Source organism: Brachypodium distachyon, chromosome 3 (genome assembly GCF_000005505.3).
Source record: "Brachypodium distachyon strain Bd21 chromosome 3, Brachypodium_distachyon_v3.0, whole genome shotgun sequence".
NCBI classification, from domain to species: Eukaryota; Viridiplantae; Streptophyta; class Magnoliopsida; order Poales; family Poaceae; genus Brachypodium; species Brachypodium distachyon.
Genome location: NC_016133.3, coordinates 22,778,551 through 22,791,437, shown reverse-complemented (window position 1 = coordinate 22,791,437; position 12,887 = coordinate 22,778,551). Strand labels below are relative to the sequence as shown.

General features: G+C 42.8%; 1 long non-coding RNA gene and 2 other non-coding genes across 3 annotated transcripts; all 3 read right to left on the bottom strand.

Annotated features, from left to right (window-relative positions):
- Positions 1-983: 983 nt before the first annotated feature.
- Positions 984-3,382, bottom strand: LOC112271405. The gene is made up of 2 exons (XR_002964292.1): positions 2,118-3,382; positions 984-1,983 (listed from the first exon to the last, which is right to left on the bottom strand). It is a non-coding gene; the product is annotated as an uncharacterized LOC112271405 (long non-coding RNA).
- LOC112272080 lies at positions 2,572-2,679 on the bottom strand. The gene has a single exon (XR_002965779.1). It is a non-coding gene; the product is annotated as a small nucleolar RNA Z188 (small nucleolar RNA).
- On the bottom strand, positions 2,770-2,877 carry LOC112272082. Its single transcript, XR_002965781.1, has one exon. It is a non-coding gene; the product is annotated as a small nucleolar RNA Z188 (small nucleolar RNA).
- Positions 3,383-12,887: the final 9,505 nt, after the last annotated feature.

Below are 12,887 nucleotides of genomic sequence, written 5' to 3'. Positions count from 1 at the left end.
ACAACTTACATGGTATGCCCGAATACATCATTTCTGACAGAGATCCGGTTTTTACTAGTCAGTTCTAGCAGGCCTTGGTCAAACTCACTGGTTCTGAACTAAAGATCAGTTCAGCATATCACCCTGAAACTGATGGTCAAACTGAGCGTGTGAATCAACAGATTGAATGGTATTTGTGTTGTTTCATTAGTGCTCATCCTCATCGTTGGGCTCGCTGGCTTTCTCTTTGTGAATTCTGGTATAACACAAATTGTCATTCTGCTCTGAATAAATCACCATTTGAAGTGTTATATGGCCACAGTCCCAGGTATTTTGGGTTATCTGCTTCTGATACTGTTCAGCCTGGAGATTTACAGTTGTGGTTGGACCAGCGTCAGGTTGTATCTGCTTCTGTTAGGCAACATCTTCAAGCGCAACAAGACATGAAGTCCCAAGCTGATAAGCATCGTTTCGAGCCTTCATTTGCAGTTGGTGACATGGTTTTTCTCAAATTGAAACCATATGTTCAGTCGTCAGTGGTTCATCGAGCAAATCACAAGCTGGCATTTCGTTTTTATGGTCCTTACATGGTGGAGCAGAAAATTGGTCAAGTTGCTTATCGCCTTGCATTGCTGGCTACGAGTCGAATTCACCCAGTTTTCCATGTTTCCCAATTGAAACGCTCTGTCTCATCCATACCAGGTACATTCCCAGTTACCTTCTAAGCAAGTTTCTCTCCGAGTTCACTATTGCTCAAGTTCTGATCCAATGGAGCGATGCCTCCTTGGAAGAAGCTACGTGGGAAGATCTGGAGTCGCTCAAGCAGCAATTTCCGCGGGCATTGGCTTGGGGACAAGCCAATTCTCAAGAACGAGAGGGTGTCAGCGACCCGGTGGACCTGTACAAGTCTTCCTCTGATGGGCCTCGCTACACTCGGCCCAAACGACAACAACAACTTCCAGCGAGGTTTGCAGGCCCAGAATGGGGCAATTGACCCTGTAACCTTTACCTTTATCTAGTAGAGTTTTCAGGAACTACCTTTATATAGTAGAGTTTCCAAGAAGAACTTGGCTTTCGGCGGACCGGGTAGACTAGGCTAGATTTGACCTACTCTTGTAATCGAATTCGGTGTGAGTGAGGATGAGTGGAACAGCACAGCTAGAACCAAATAGTTCATCGATTTGAGTTGTTTTCCTTGATCTGGAGTCGGATTATTTGTGAGTTTCGAGTGGTGCTCACACTTGATGACTTCTCACACAAATCTTGGTCTTTTCCATTGCGTCATAAATCTGAATGTGCATACAACTAACAATGGCTATCTTCGTCAGGAGTTCGCCATGACAAATCTTGGTGATCTTCATCACTTTCTCGACATCAACGTCCACCGTTCTCCTCATGGCCTATTTCCGTCCTATGAGCAATATATCTCTTGACCGTGCGCGCATGCTCAATTGCAAACCCATTTTTACTCCTATCGCCACCAAAGCCAAGGTTTCTGCCGCCGATGCTGCTGATGTGTAAGATCCTTCCCTATGCAGCATTAGCGGACGAAGCACAATATGTAGATCGAGCTGTACTTTGTCCGGGATCGAGTAGTAACTCTTCAACGAATTTCGGGACAGTCGCAACGTGATGGCAAAATCCCGGAACTGCCGAACCTTCAACGATCACCGCATCCCGTGTGCACGCGGCTCGATTGTAGTCACATCCGTTTCAGGTTCTGTTGTGCTAACTCCGTGTATAAATGCACGACTCGCAGTATTAATCATTCGATCATTCAACTTTATTATGAAGAGTCCAAGCGATCCAGAGAGGATGGGTTGAGGATTTAGGACGGATCCGTCTTGCGAGGAATCACACAAGAACCTGACAGCAAAGATCACAAACGCGAAACAGAGAACACGGGAACAGATTGAATGATCGATGGACGGACAAACTGAACCGAATACCTAGGGGGAACGTGCGAGAACCAACACGTCCTCTCCAACACCTGACAGGAGGAACCTGTCAACACAGCAACCAAAATCATCTCACAGGAACCTGTCAACACAGCACGCAGGCGACACTAATCGCAGTACGCATCCCAGTATCCGTACTAATAAGTGGTGCATTCTTTGGGCAAGAGATGTCAGAATCACCTTCACAGATCGTGAATCAGAGCTCCCACTTGTACCTGCATGTTTTGCACATTGATGGGAATAAACAGAACCAGCGAATCAGAGCCCAGCTTGTTGTATCGACGCTTGTATGTTGTGTCATCCTGTTGTAGACGCTTCTATCTGCATCTGCATGTCCAGCACTCTGATGAGCATTGAAAAAATTAATTGATTTTTTGTCCTTTACAAGTTTTGGACCTATGTATATTGATAAATATGCATCAAGTGTCAATCTCAGTCGAATTTCCTTTCGTTTCGCGACAAATCTCAATTGATTGTGAAACAAAATCAGTCCTGATGCAAAACAAAAGGGCAGCATTTTACAAGTCTGTCACTTCCATAAAGCAGATCTACCGACCTGAATTGCCGGATCGAGTAAAAGAAGACTGGTCTGAAACTAAAGACTAGAGAGCAAGAACATGAATCATTCATGTGTGCGTGTCTCAGATGAATAACGCAGGGATATCACCAGAGCTGCACACTGTTCGTGCGCAAGCGCATTCATCCAGAATTCACCGATGCTTTTAGATCATCATAGACACACAAAATTCAGAGAGAGAGAGAGCCGGGGAGAGAGAGAAAGAAAGATTGAAACTTAAAGATTAGAGAGCAATAACATTCATCATTCATGCGCGCGTGCCTCAGATGAATAACGCAGGGATATCACCAGAGCGGCACACTGTTCGTGCGCAAACGCATTCATCCAGAATTCACCGATGCTTTTAGATCATCATAGAAACAAAAAATTCAGAGAGAGCGAGAGAGAGTCGGGGAGAGAGAAAGAGAGATTGAAACAAGAGATGGTGCCCCCAAAATCAGAGATAGCACCGGCAAATCAAGATCGAAACGATCAGAGCAACTAGAACGGCAAAATCAAGATCGAACCGAGCAGAGCAACTAGAAAGGCAAATCAAGAAACTTCCGCGTATGGTAAAATTAAAGAAGAATCAAGAACTCGACCACCCAAAGATAAAAGCCTGAAGAGAGAAAAAGAGGGGTCCTTTTATTCAGATGAGACGGAGGGGATTAGGTGGGAGAAAGAATCTGTTGGACAGGTGAGCAGTAGAGGAATTAATAGGCGGTGGCCACTGGCCAACGTGGGTGGTCCATATGTAAAGCTCACTAGCTAAGGTAGCGGACTGGCCAAGGAACCAACGGACGGGTACTGTTGATTTGGGCCTGTGATCGACGATCGGGTAGTCGGGTGCAATTCGGATAACGAAGGGTTGGCAGAGGCCAATGGGGGGTACTAGTAGACACGAAATGTCAATGTTGCACGCTTTTTTTCAATCCAAGATTTTTTTCAGGAGATAATTTTTTACTTTTTTTGGATATTTCAGAAAAAAATTAGGTGTTTGGATTTAACAATAAATATTGTACGGAGTATTTCTCTTAAATACTGTATCATAGTTTACGAGAGAAAAAAAAAAGTACTGTATATCCCTTTTTTTCCTAAACAGGAAATGCTAGCTGTGGTGATGACTTTCTCCTTCGATCTGTGCATTGTGTTTTAACATAAGATGAAAAGACAACAGCATTGTTTTTCTATCAAAAGGGGTGATGTTCTATCATTGTTTTAAATTAAATATAAATAGTATAAAGTTTGACCAAGAAAAACATACTGATAACTAAAGATCAAATAAGTACTCCCTCCATGTTATTATATATACATGGCTTATGTTATTTGCTATGACCAATAATTACTTTATTAATGTATAATTTATGTGATTTAAATTAATATAATTACATAATATAAAAATACTTGCTTATGGTTATGATTTGGATCAATAAGTCAAACTTAATAGAGTGATACTTGGTCGAAGGCTTGGTATACTATGGATATATGTATAACGGGTTTAATAAAACTAAACTAAAAATGTTAATGTTGATATATTTTTTTATAACACAAAGTTAGAACATCTTATAAAACACCGACAAGCTAAAATTCAATGTGCCAGCTCAGCAGAAAGAAGACCTGGCAACTATATTCCATAAGCCATAACGTTGTTGTCGAAGCTACCGGGGTCAAAGGTGAGCTCGTAGACATTGTGCGCCCCTATCTCCTAGAGGTAACGTTCCTCTCACTTTACGTTGCTAGCACCATATCCATGTGTTGGTACGGATTGAAAAATAGGCTAGATATTTAAACATAGTCTTGTGCTATCTATTACATGGATAGTATAATCCACATTTCTCTAACAGCTCGTTTGTCATCCATTTTTTTATTTCATTTGGTAGAAATAAAATGAAATCTCATTTTTTATCAGATTTCATTTGGTTGAATTTGAATTTCGGTTCAAAAGTCATGTTTGTCTGCCACATGGATTTGTAGAGTAAGCGTCAATTCCAGACAAATAATGACTTTTAGAGAGGAATTGAGTAATATGCTGATTCCATAAAATTTGAGATTGAATTTATATGGCTAATTTCGTGCCAACCAAACAAGTTAGGGCATCTCCAAGGGCACCCTCCAAACTTACCTCATTTGTCCATTGGAGGATCCTTGGGCAAATATACAATCTAATGGTAATCCTCATTTGTTAAAAAGTGGTCCACATCCCCAATTTTTTTCCCAAATTTGGGGATAGAATAGGGAGTGCAAAACTTGTCCACTTGTCCCACATGTCAAACACTTATGAGAAGGTCAAATGGGGGCTCCCATTGAACAACTTTATTTTCTCCAGCCTCATTTTTCCAAACACCCTCAAATGGACAAATGGGGAGGACAAATGGGGGCTCATCCTTGTAGATGCCCTTAATTTCTACTCCCTCCGTTTCGAATTGATTGGCGCTAGCTATTTTTCAAAAAGTCCTGTTAATTTCCAAAATCAACCTGCGGTACATACATTCAACTGAATGTGGACCGCGACCTGATTCCAGAAAACAACAGGGGGTTTTCACAAAAGTTCTGATAGAACGTGGACTGTGAGTCGATTTTGGGAAATAGCAATGGTGTTTTTGCAAAAATGCCGGGGCCAATCAATCCGGTATAGAGGGAGTAGAATGCAAAATAAATTTCAGAATTTTAGACCCAAGTGATAGGTGCCAAACGAGCTGTAAATCCCTTTGATTGATGACAACTAAAAAGTAATGTAGCACGAAGGTGCGGTGGTACAATTGTGAGTGCATGACTCCATCCAACATGGTTAAAATCCTAGTGCTCACATTTATAATTTAAGTATTTCCCCTACAATCTTTTCGGAAAAAAAATGTAGTATGGAGGTCTGACGTACCGCTTCCACAGACGTTGGATCCAGGGTGCACCTTATAGCTGCGAGCCGACTCAAAGCGTCGTCGAGGCCGCACGCCACGAACGTTGGGCCGTGGAGGTTCACAAGCTAGTACTCCCTCCGATCCTAAAGTCGTGTCATTGTTTAAGTGCTAATTTGAACTAAAACAGCGACTAGTATAGAAGGAATACTAGATTTTGGTGTTAATTTTATTTAGAGGATCAGAAACCCAAACCAAAGCCCGCCAACAATTGCTCCTTTATGATAAGCCTAATGTTACCCAAACGGACACAGCCAACAATTTCGTTCCTTAATCCTTTTTCCTTAATGAAAGGAATTAGATGAATGAATGCAATAAAAATGGTTGTGTGCATCGCTTGATGCAGATTGCGGGGCTATTCCTCTTTTTGAAAAAAAAAAGGACAGCCATGCCTAGATGCACCACTTAACATGGTGGGGTACAACCCTATGGGAAAATCTCTCAGCCTTCGACGATTCGATTTCACAATACTAACTCACGGATACTTGCTGCTCGCTGATGCTAGGACATTGCCAAACCTCCGGGTGACGCCGACGCCATGGTGTTTGCCAACCACCTGTCCACCTCCTTTTTTCTTAATCTCAATTCGCAGATGGATGTGTCCCACGTTCCTCTCCCCACTCTAAAGTCCATCCGGCCATGGCTGTGGCTGACCCCGTGCCTCGTGTTCCCATGGTTGAGCGTGAACTTCTTCCTCAAGGACGGCATCGGTGCCTCCGCCGCCTCGCTGCAGATCCTCCAGGCGTCCCCCAACCTTCCCATGGTCGCCAAGCTGCTCCTCGGCCTCCTCTCCGACGTTGTTCCTGTACGCGGCTACCGGCGGCTACCCATGGTCCCCTCTCCGACCAAGATCGAGGGCGCTAGCAGCCATCTCTCCTGCGAGCCGCCTCTCTTGCAGCCCCTCTCGGTCTCCATCATGTACCATGTGATTTTTATTTTTGATCCATCGTGTACCATGATTTTGGAGTACAATGTGACTTTTTATTTTGGATCCATCATGTACCATGATTTTGTGCTGTTATTTTGGAGTACCATGTGAATTTGTGGTTCCATCTTTAAAAATTAGTTGAGAAGGTAGTTAGTCACTGGGTAGTGAATTTTTGTGCTGTGATTTTTGAGTACCATCATGTACCTTGGGTACATGACAACGTACTTATATTCTATGAATGTTTGTGTTGTGAATTTATATTGGTACATGATGTACACAATCTTGATATGTGAGATATTTAAAAATTGTTAAGGTACATGTGATGTACCCATACGATGTACTAGTCTTAGAAGAGGTACCAAATTTTGACAGATTTATTTTTCTAATACATGTGATTTACCACACCATGTACTTGTCTCATAAGTCCATGTACACGACGTACTATGTACTAGGAAATAAAATTAATACCTTTGTTTATGTACCTTCATTTGATGTACATGTACCTGACACACTGTACTATGTACTAGGGAATAAAATTCGTACAAAGAAAACCAAGTGTGAGTGAAAAAGAAAATAGGTATGTGATGTGGCTGATACAAAAGAGAGAGAATCAAAGTTTGAAAACGTAGGAAAGAGAAAACGTCAGGGTCCATCCAAAAGCATCTGTGTGCCTGGTACCTCTCTTTTAATCACCTATCTCTAATACGGTGGACCCCATGTATTAGCATGCCCATATGGAGGAATGAGTGGCTACTACGATGGGTGCAGATGCCGTCGGTGTGTACGTCTCGGCTTTACTAGGACATTGCCACCCGGCAGACGCAGCTTGGAGCCTTAGATGCTCCATCCTCGCTGATTATTGCGACGATGTGCCGGTCGTTGGAGTCCATACTTTCAGATGTCTCTTCTCACGAATCACGCCTAGTCAGACCTAAATCTCAAGGTTTGTCACATGTTTTGTAATTAGATTCATAGTTACTATTAGATTAATTCAAATGACATACCAATTTCTAGACTAGAGAACTACTCCCTCCGTCCAACAATACGGGGCATATTAGGATTCGATTGACCAAGCTTTGACCAAAAATTTCTTCGTGAATATGTAACTAATGTGATTAAAATCATAACCATAAGCAAATATTCTTGAGTAGGAATATAACGGATATGAATTTATGTCATATAATTATATATTAATAGAGTAATTTTTGATCAAAACAATGGTAAAAAAAAGCTAATACGTCCCTTATTGTTGGACGGAGGTAGTACATATATATGTCTTTCTTGTTATAGTTCTTATGTTTTTATAATTTAACAAATTCTACCGAACTTAATACTCCCTCTAAACAAAAGGAGTAATAGGGACGACAGTATAGATATTTCACATCCGTAAAAATCTACCCTAATAATAAAAGGAGGAATGTTTCCTCCGTCGTCGTCCACCGGATATTTGCATTTTACCCCCTACGAAAGTGTGAAATCAACCTGCCGTCCAACCCTTCGTTAACTCGATCCCTCGCACCTCTGCCGCCCTCTGCCTCTGTCATGGCCCTGAACCTCGCCGGTCGTGCGGATCGATCTAGATCGAGGGCCTTCTCGTCCTCTCCCCACGACTCGCTCTGCTCCACCTTGGCTGTCCCAGCCGCGCCTCGTCCCGGGCGGACGCCGCCGCCAACCTCCTCGGATGGGACACGCACAGCAGAACGCCGTGTCCGAAGCCGCCGCCCTCACCCTCTGCGGACGATGCGGTCGCCCTCCCCAGCCACGGACTCACACCAGAGACGCCCCCCACTCCTCATCTAGGTCGTGACGGGTCGCAGCCCCATACCCCGCCATCGCCATCCTTCCCCACGGCCAAGGCCCACTATAGCAGGGGATCCGACTGTACATCCAACGGCGACAAGGTCGACGTCAGCACCGAGCTCGCCCCGATCCATTCCTTCCGCGAAGGGCACCACAAGACCAACTAGATGCTCACGAGAACACTCGGGGTGAGCACAACTTTGTGCTGAAGATATAGGCCAATTGCAGTTTTAGTACCCCTTTGTGCTGAACCTATACACAAATTGCAGTTTTATTACCAATTAAATTCCAAAAGAAGTGAAAAGGAGAGATCTTACATACACCACTAACAGTTCTGCATAGCACATGGTGGAAGATAGTGTAGTAGCACTGAGAGACGCAAGGATTGCTGACGAGGGTTGCGGTGTCATGGTGAGTAGAGATAAGATCAGAAATTTGCTATTGTTTTGGGTCCTTGGTCATTTTAGATGTTTCCTGGTTAGACACCTGTAACTGTAAATATTCATGTTGCTTTAGTTTTTCTTCAGATATAAGTTAATTCGAACAATATTTTATGAGTCTGTGAAAGCTTGTTTAAGAAAAGAAATTGTTTATGTTATGACCAAAGTTGATTTGATCTGAACTATGAACATGCATGTAAGTTGCTTGGATTTGGAAGAATTACACCGGGCCTAAGCTTATGTTTCAGGAGGGTTCTTACTTAATGTAGGTCTTGTGCTAATTCTGGCTGGTGTGGGAGATGAGGGCATGTCGGTGAGATGAAATAGTTTCTTTATTGCTTTCTTTCCAGTAATGTCTAAATGCTGATGCTCATGCATGTTTTGGATTAATCTATTTGTTCAAATTGGTTATAATATTTAACATTTAACTGCAATGCAGGTGAATATGTGGGGCTCTTCAGACCTTGATTTTCCAGCGGGGGAGATGAAATCTTTTATCCCAAATAGGGCAATGCTTCACAGACAGCTTCGATGTGGAACGCAATGCATCTTCTTCACAATCTACAAATGCTACTGTTATTATTGACGGTGAAGTAGTGGGTTTATCAACACTGTTAACCGAGGTACCATAATGGAGCCAGTAGCTTGACAGATATCAACTCGAAGCCTGGTGATACTGCTACAGTCTACTCATGTGAATTAGCAGAAGTAAAAGGAGAATTTGACCCTGCTAAAGCCGCTGGCCTGGACCAAAGTATCGCGAACTTCAACTTGGTAACTCTGTGCGGGCTGATCAATTTGATAAAATGGTTCGTGCTGATTTCTAAGTTGCCGAACTGAATTTTCTCAAACTGGCCTTTTGACAGGCTCATGGCCTCTCCGCACTAGCACATACTCTATGTCACTTAAAGGGCCTGTCTCTATTCACTGGACCTTCTCGCTGTGGTGGCGTGGTGCAGGTCATGCAGACCTAAAAGTTCCCGATTCTTTTTGTTATGTAGAGCAAGATGTGCTCAACCCGGTCACAAAGTTTCAAGAGTTAGCTCTACAAATAGATATAAAAAGTAAGACAATTCGACGGAATGGAGTAACACCAATGTTATGTAGAGCAAGATGTGTTCCAAATTCCAATACTAGGTCTGTATGAACAATTGATTCAATACAAGTGGCAAATAGTACACTATCTGTGTAGACAGCTCGCTTGTCAAGCTTGACTCTAGATTTAGGAAGTAAATGACATTTTGATTAATAACCATTGTTTTATTCATTGCGAATGTCAAATCATGTTGCTTTTCTATAAAAGTGAATTTTTATGTGCATATGTTTAAGAGGCCGTGGCAACGCACGGGCACTGTACTAGTTACTAGTGGAGTGCCCGTGCGTTGCTACGGATCTACAAACTCTTTGTGAAAACATAAATGAAAATGCATCCAAATTTCCAGACGTATAGGCAATAAACACGTTAATTGAAAATGCAAACCACTTACGGTGAAATCACTCGGTTCTTATAATTCCTACAAACATGCGAATCTCTATGACAGAAATACAAAGAGTGACATGAAAATGAAAAAGGCTGGAAGCAGTTCTCAACATGGCAACCCAACTTTAGGTTACCACAAAAATACAAAGAGTACATATAGTGCCTCCTCTTCATGGTCTTCAGTTGGCTCAAAACTACCAATGCATCTGCTTCCAGCACAACTTAAGTAGAAAGTGAAAGTCTCCTATGGCTTGCAGGCTTTCATTGCATTGGTTAACTGAAATTAAAATGTCGAACATCAAATTCAGCTTACCTTGTGTTCCATCAAGTGCATCGGTTAACTAAAAGCTTTCCCCTAAAAAAGAGTTTTTAAAAATCAATGCCATATATAAAAGGTGAACTATATTTCATCAAGTAGTTCATTATGTACCACGTTTTTTAAAGCAGATATAGCCAATATGTAAAAAGTGATCCTAAAATCCAATCTGAAAACTTGCAACATGAACAGTCTCAGGGTATGAAAAGCACTTCATCAAAATTAGCAAATAAGTGCAGCTACAAATATATCACTCAGCGTAAAACACATATATCACTCAAAGAACATGAAAATGAGCAGTTAGGCATATATCAAATTTAGCAAAACTACGAGTCTATTTTTCTGGGGAAAATAGAAAAATAGACATGGTTATAGATCAGTCAAGGAAAGAATTAATCAGATGCAGAGGTTTCAACTTATAAGACCAGACTGTTCAGAATGAAATTAATTCTTGATGACCAGCTCGTTAGGTATCAATCTAGCCCCTAGGGTTTTCCATAGTCAAACATGCACCATCAGAAATCTGTTCTGACATGGTAGTTAAAAGAAATCATGCGAGCTAACCAGGACACCAAAACATTCTGTGTTCAACCAAGGTCATGTATGAATTTTACCTGCACATCAGAACAACCTCTCCAATCGTAAGCTCTTCAATTATGACCTTCACTGGCTCTAAATAGGAAAAGATATCTGTTGCTTCTGTTAATACACGAATCATCAGAAATACTTGGATGATAATTCAGAATTTGCATGGTAAAAACTAAGGCATCTGAAGATGTGCACACAGTTAAAAAAAATATATTCCTCAGTATTATAATAAATATTATCTGATGTAGAGAAATGGCTAGGAATTAGGAAGACCAATCCTCTGGAAAAAAGGATGCTCTCCCTGCTATGAACGCTTAAGTCTGTTGCTTCTGTTAATACACGAAGCATCAGAAATACTTGGATGATAATTCAGAATTTGCATGGTAAAAATTAAGGCATCTGAAGATGTGCACACTGATAAAAAAATCCTCAGTATCATAATAAATATTATTTGATGTAGAGAAATGGCTAGGAATTAGGAAGACCAATCCTCTGGAAAAAAGGATGATCGCCCTGCTATGAACGCATCAGTCGGGTTTTGAAGGAAATTACTCTCCTCAAGTATTCTTTTCTATCTGCAATAAGCTCATGTAACCAGGACCTCTAGAGCTCTCCAAGATTACTAGCAATCAAAATCTGTAACAGAAAGCAGCAAAGCTCACATACAAAGTAAGTTCATCTTATCAACACTTACCATTTCAAGAGCAGCCGTGAAGAACCGATACTTGCACAAGTAGTGGTACCGATACCGTTTTCTACAGTTTGAGAAATGTCCAAATTAATAGCTTGAACATGTTCTACTCTTTTGCAGCTGTAATGAAAGTAAAGAAATTCAAGAGTAAATGGTAGTCAAGCACTTGCACCACCTAAGGAGCATTACTAAGCTTCGTCAAATTTAGGTCAGCCAATTAGCAAAATAAAACATGAGAATTTCCACAGTGCAGAGTAAGAACATCTGACGAAATTGTCGTGAAGTTCATTGTCATCGACTAACTTTTTTACCTGCAGTTCAGTAGGAAAACCACAAATGATTATCTACAATCTACAACATATTGTCATCTAAAGAGTCCGATGATAAAGAAAATGCCATCTTAGCCGGAACGCTTATAGCAGGAACAAAACAACAGAGGACAGAGAGAAGGAAGAAATGAAAAACTGAAGGGAGATGGACCAGCTTACTTCGTGGAAGATAAAGGAGGTGACAGGGGACACGACCTCGTCAGCGAGCACGCGCTTGGCCCCCGCCCTTGACTGCCAAACCCCACAAAAATCCTAGAAAAGGGGATAAACGAGGCATTTAGAAAACACACGAAAGGGATCGAAAGGCCGTGACGGCAGCGGCGAGAGAGGAAGGACGTTGCAAGAGGAGGAAGCAGTAGCCCGTCGAGCATCGGTGCCGGAGGCCGTGGCGGTGTCGGCTCCGGCGCGCATGGCGTGTGCCGCCGCCAACAGGAACGGGAAAAGAGAATCGCTTGGGGATTTGGGGGTGGTAGGGTTCGGGGAGATGGGCTGCCTTGCTGGGGCGCAGCGGATGAGAAAGTTCCGAGCCTCGCTAGGGGCACAGGCTGACGGGGACGGATCTCGCCGGATCCAGGACGACGGCTCGCAGGGATTAGGGAGGCGGCCTCGACGGAGGAGGGAGGCGGTGACGGCTCGCGTGACAGAGAGGCGGCGGCGGCTTGCGAGAAGGAGGGAGGTGACGCCAGCGGCCGGGGGGAGACGGCGCGCAGAGCGGGAGAAGGATGGGGGAAGATGGATTCGGTGGGAGAGGAACGGTTGCCAGGGCGGCGATTTGTGGCGTTCGCCTGCGGGTTGGGGATAGAGGCGGGCTTTTCTTGTGTGCAGAGCGGAGCAGAAAACGCTTCGAGCGAGGAAGAAAATCGGGATGGTCTTTGCGCTGTGGGACGACGTACGAGTTTAAAAATGCAAA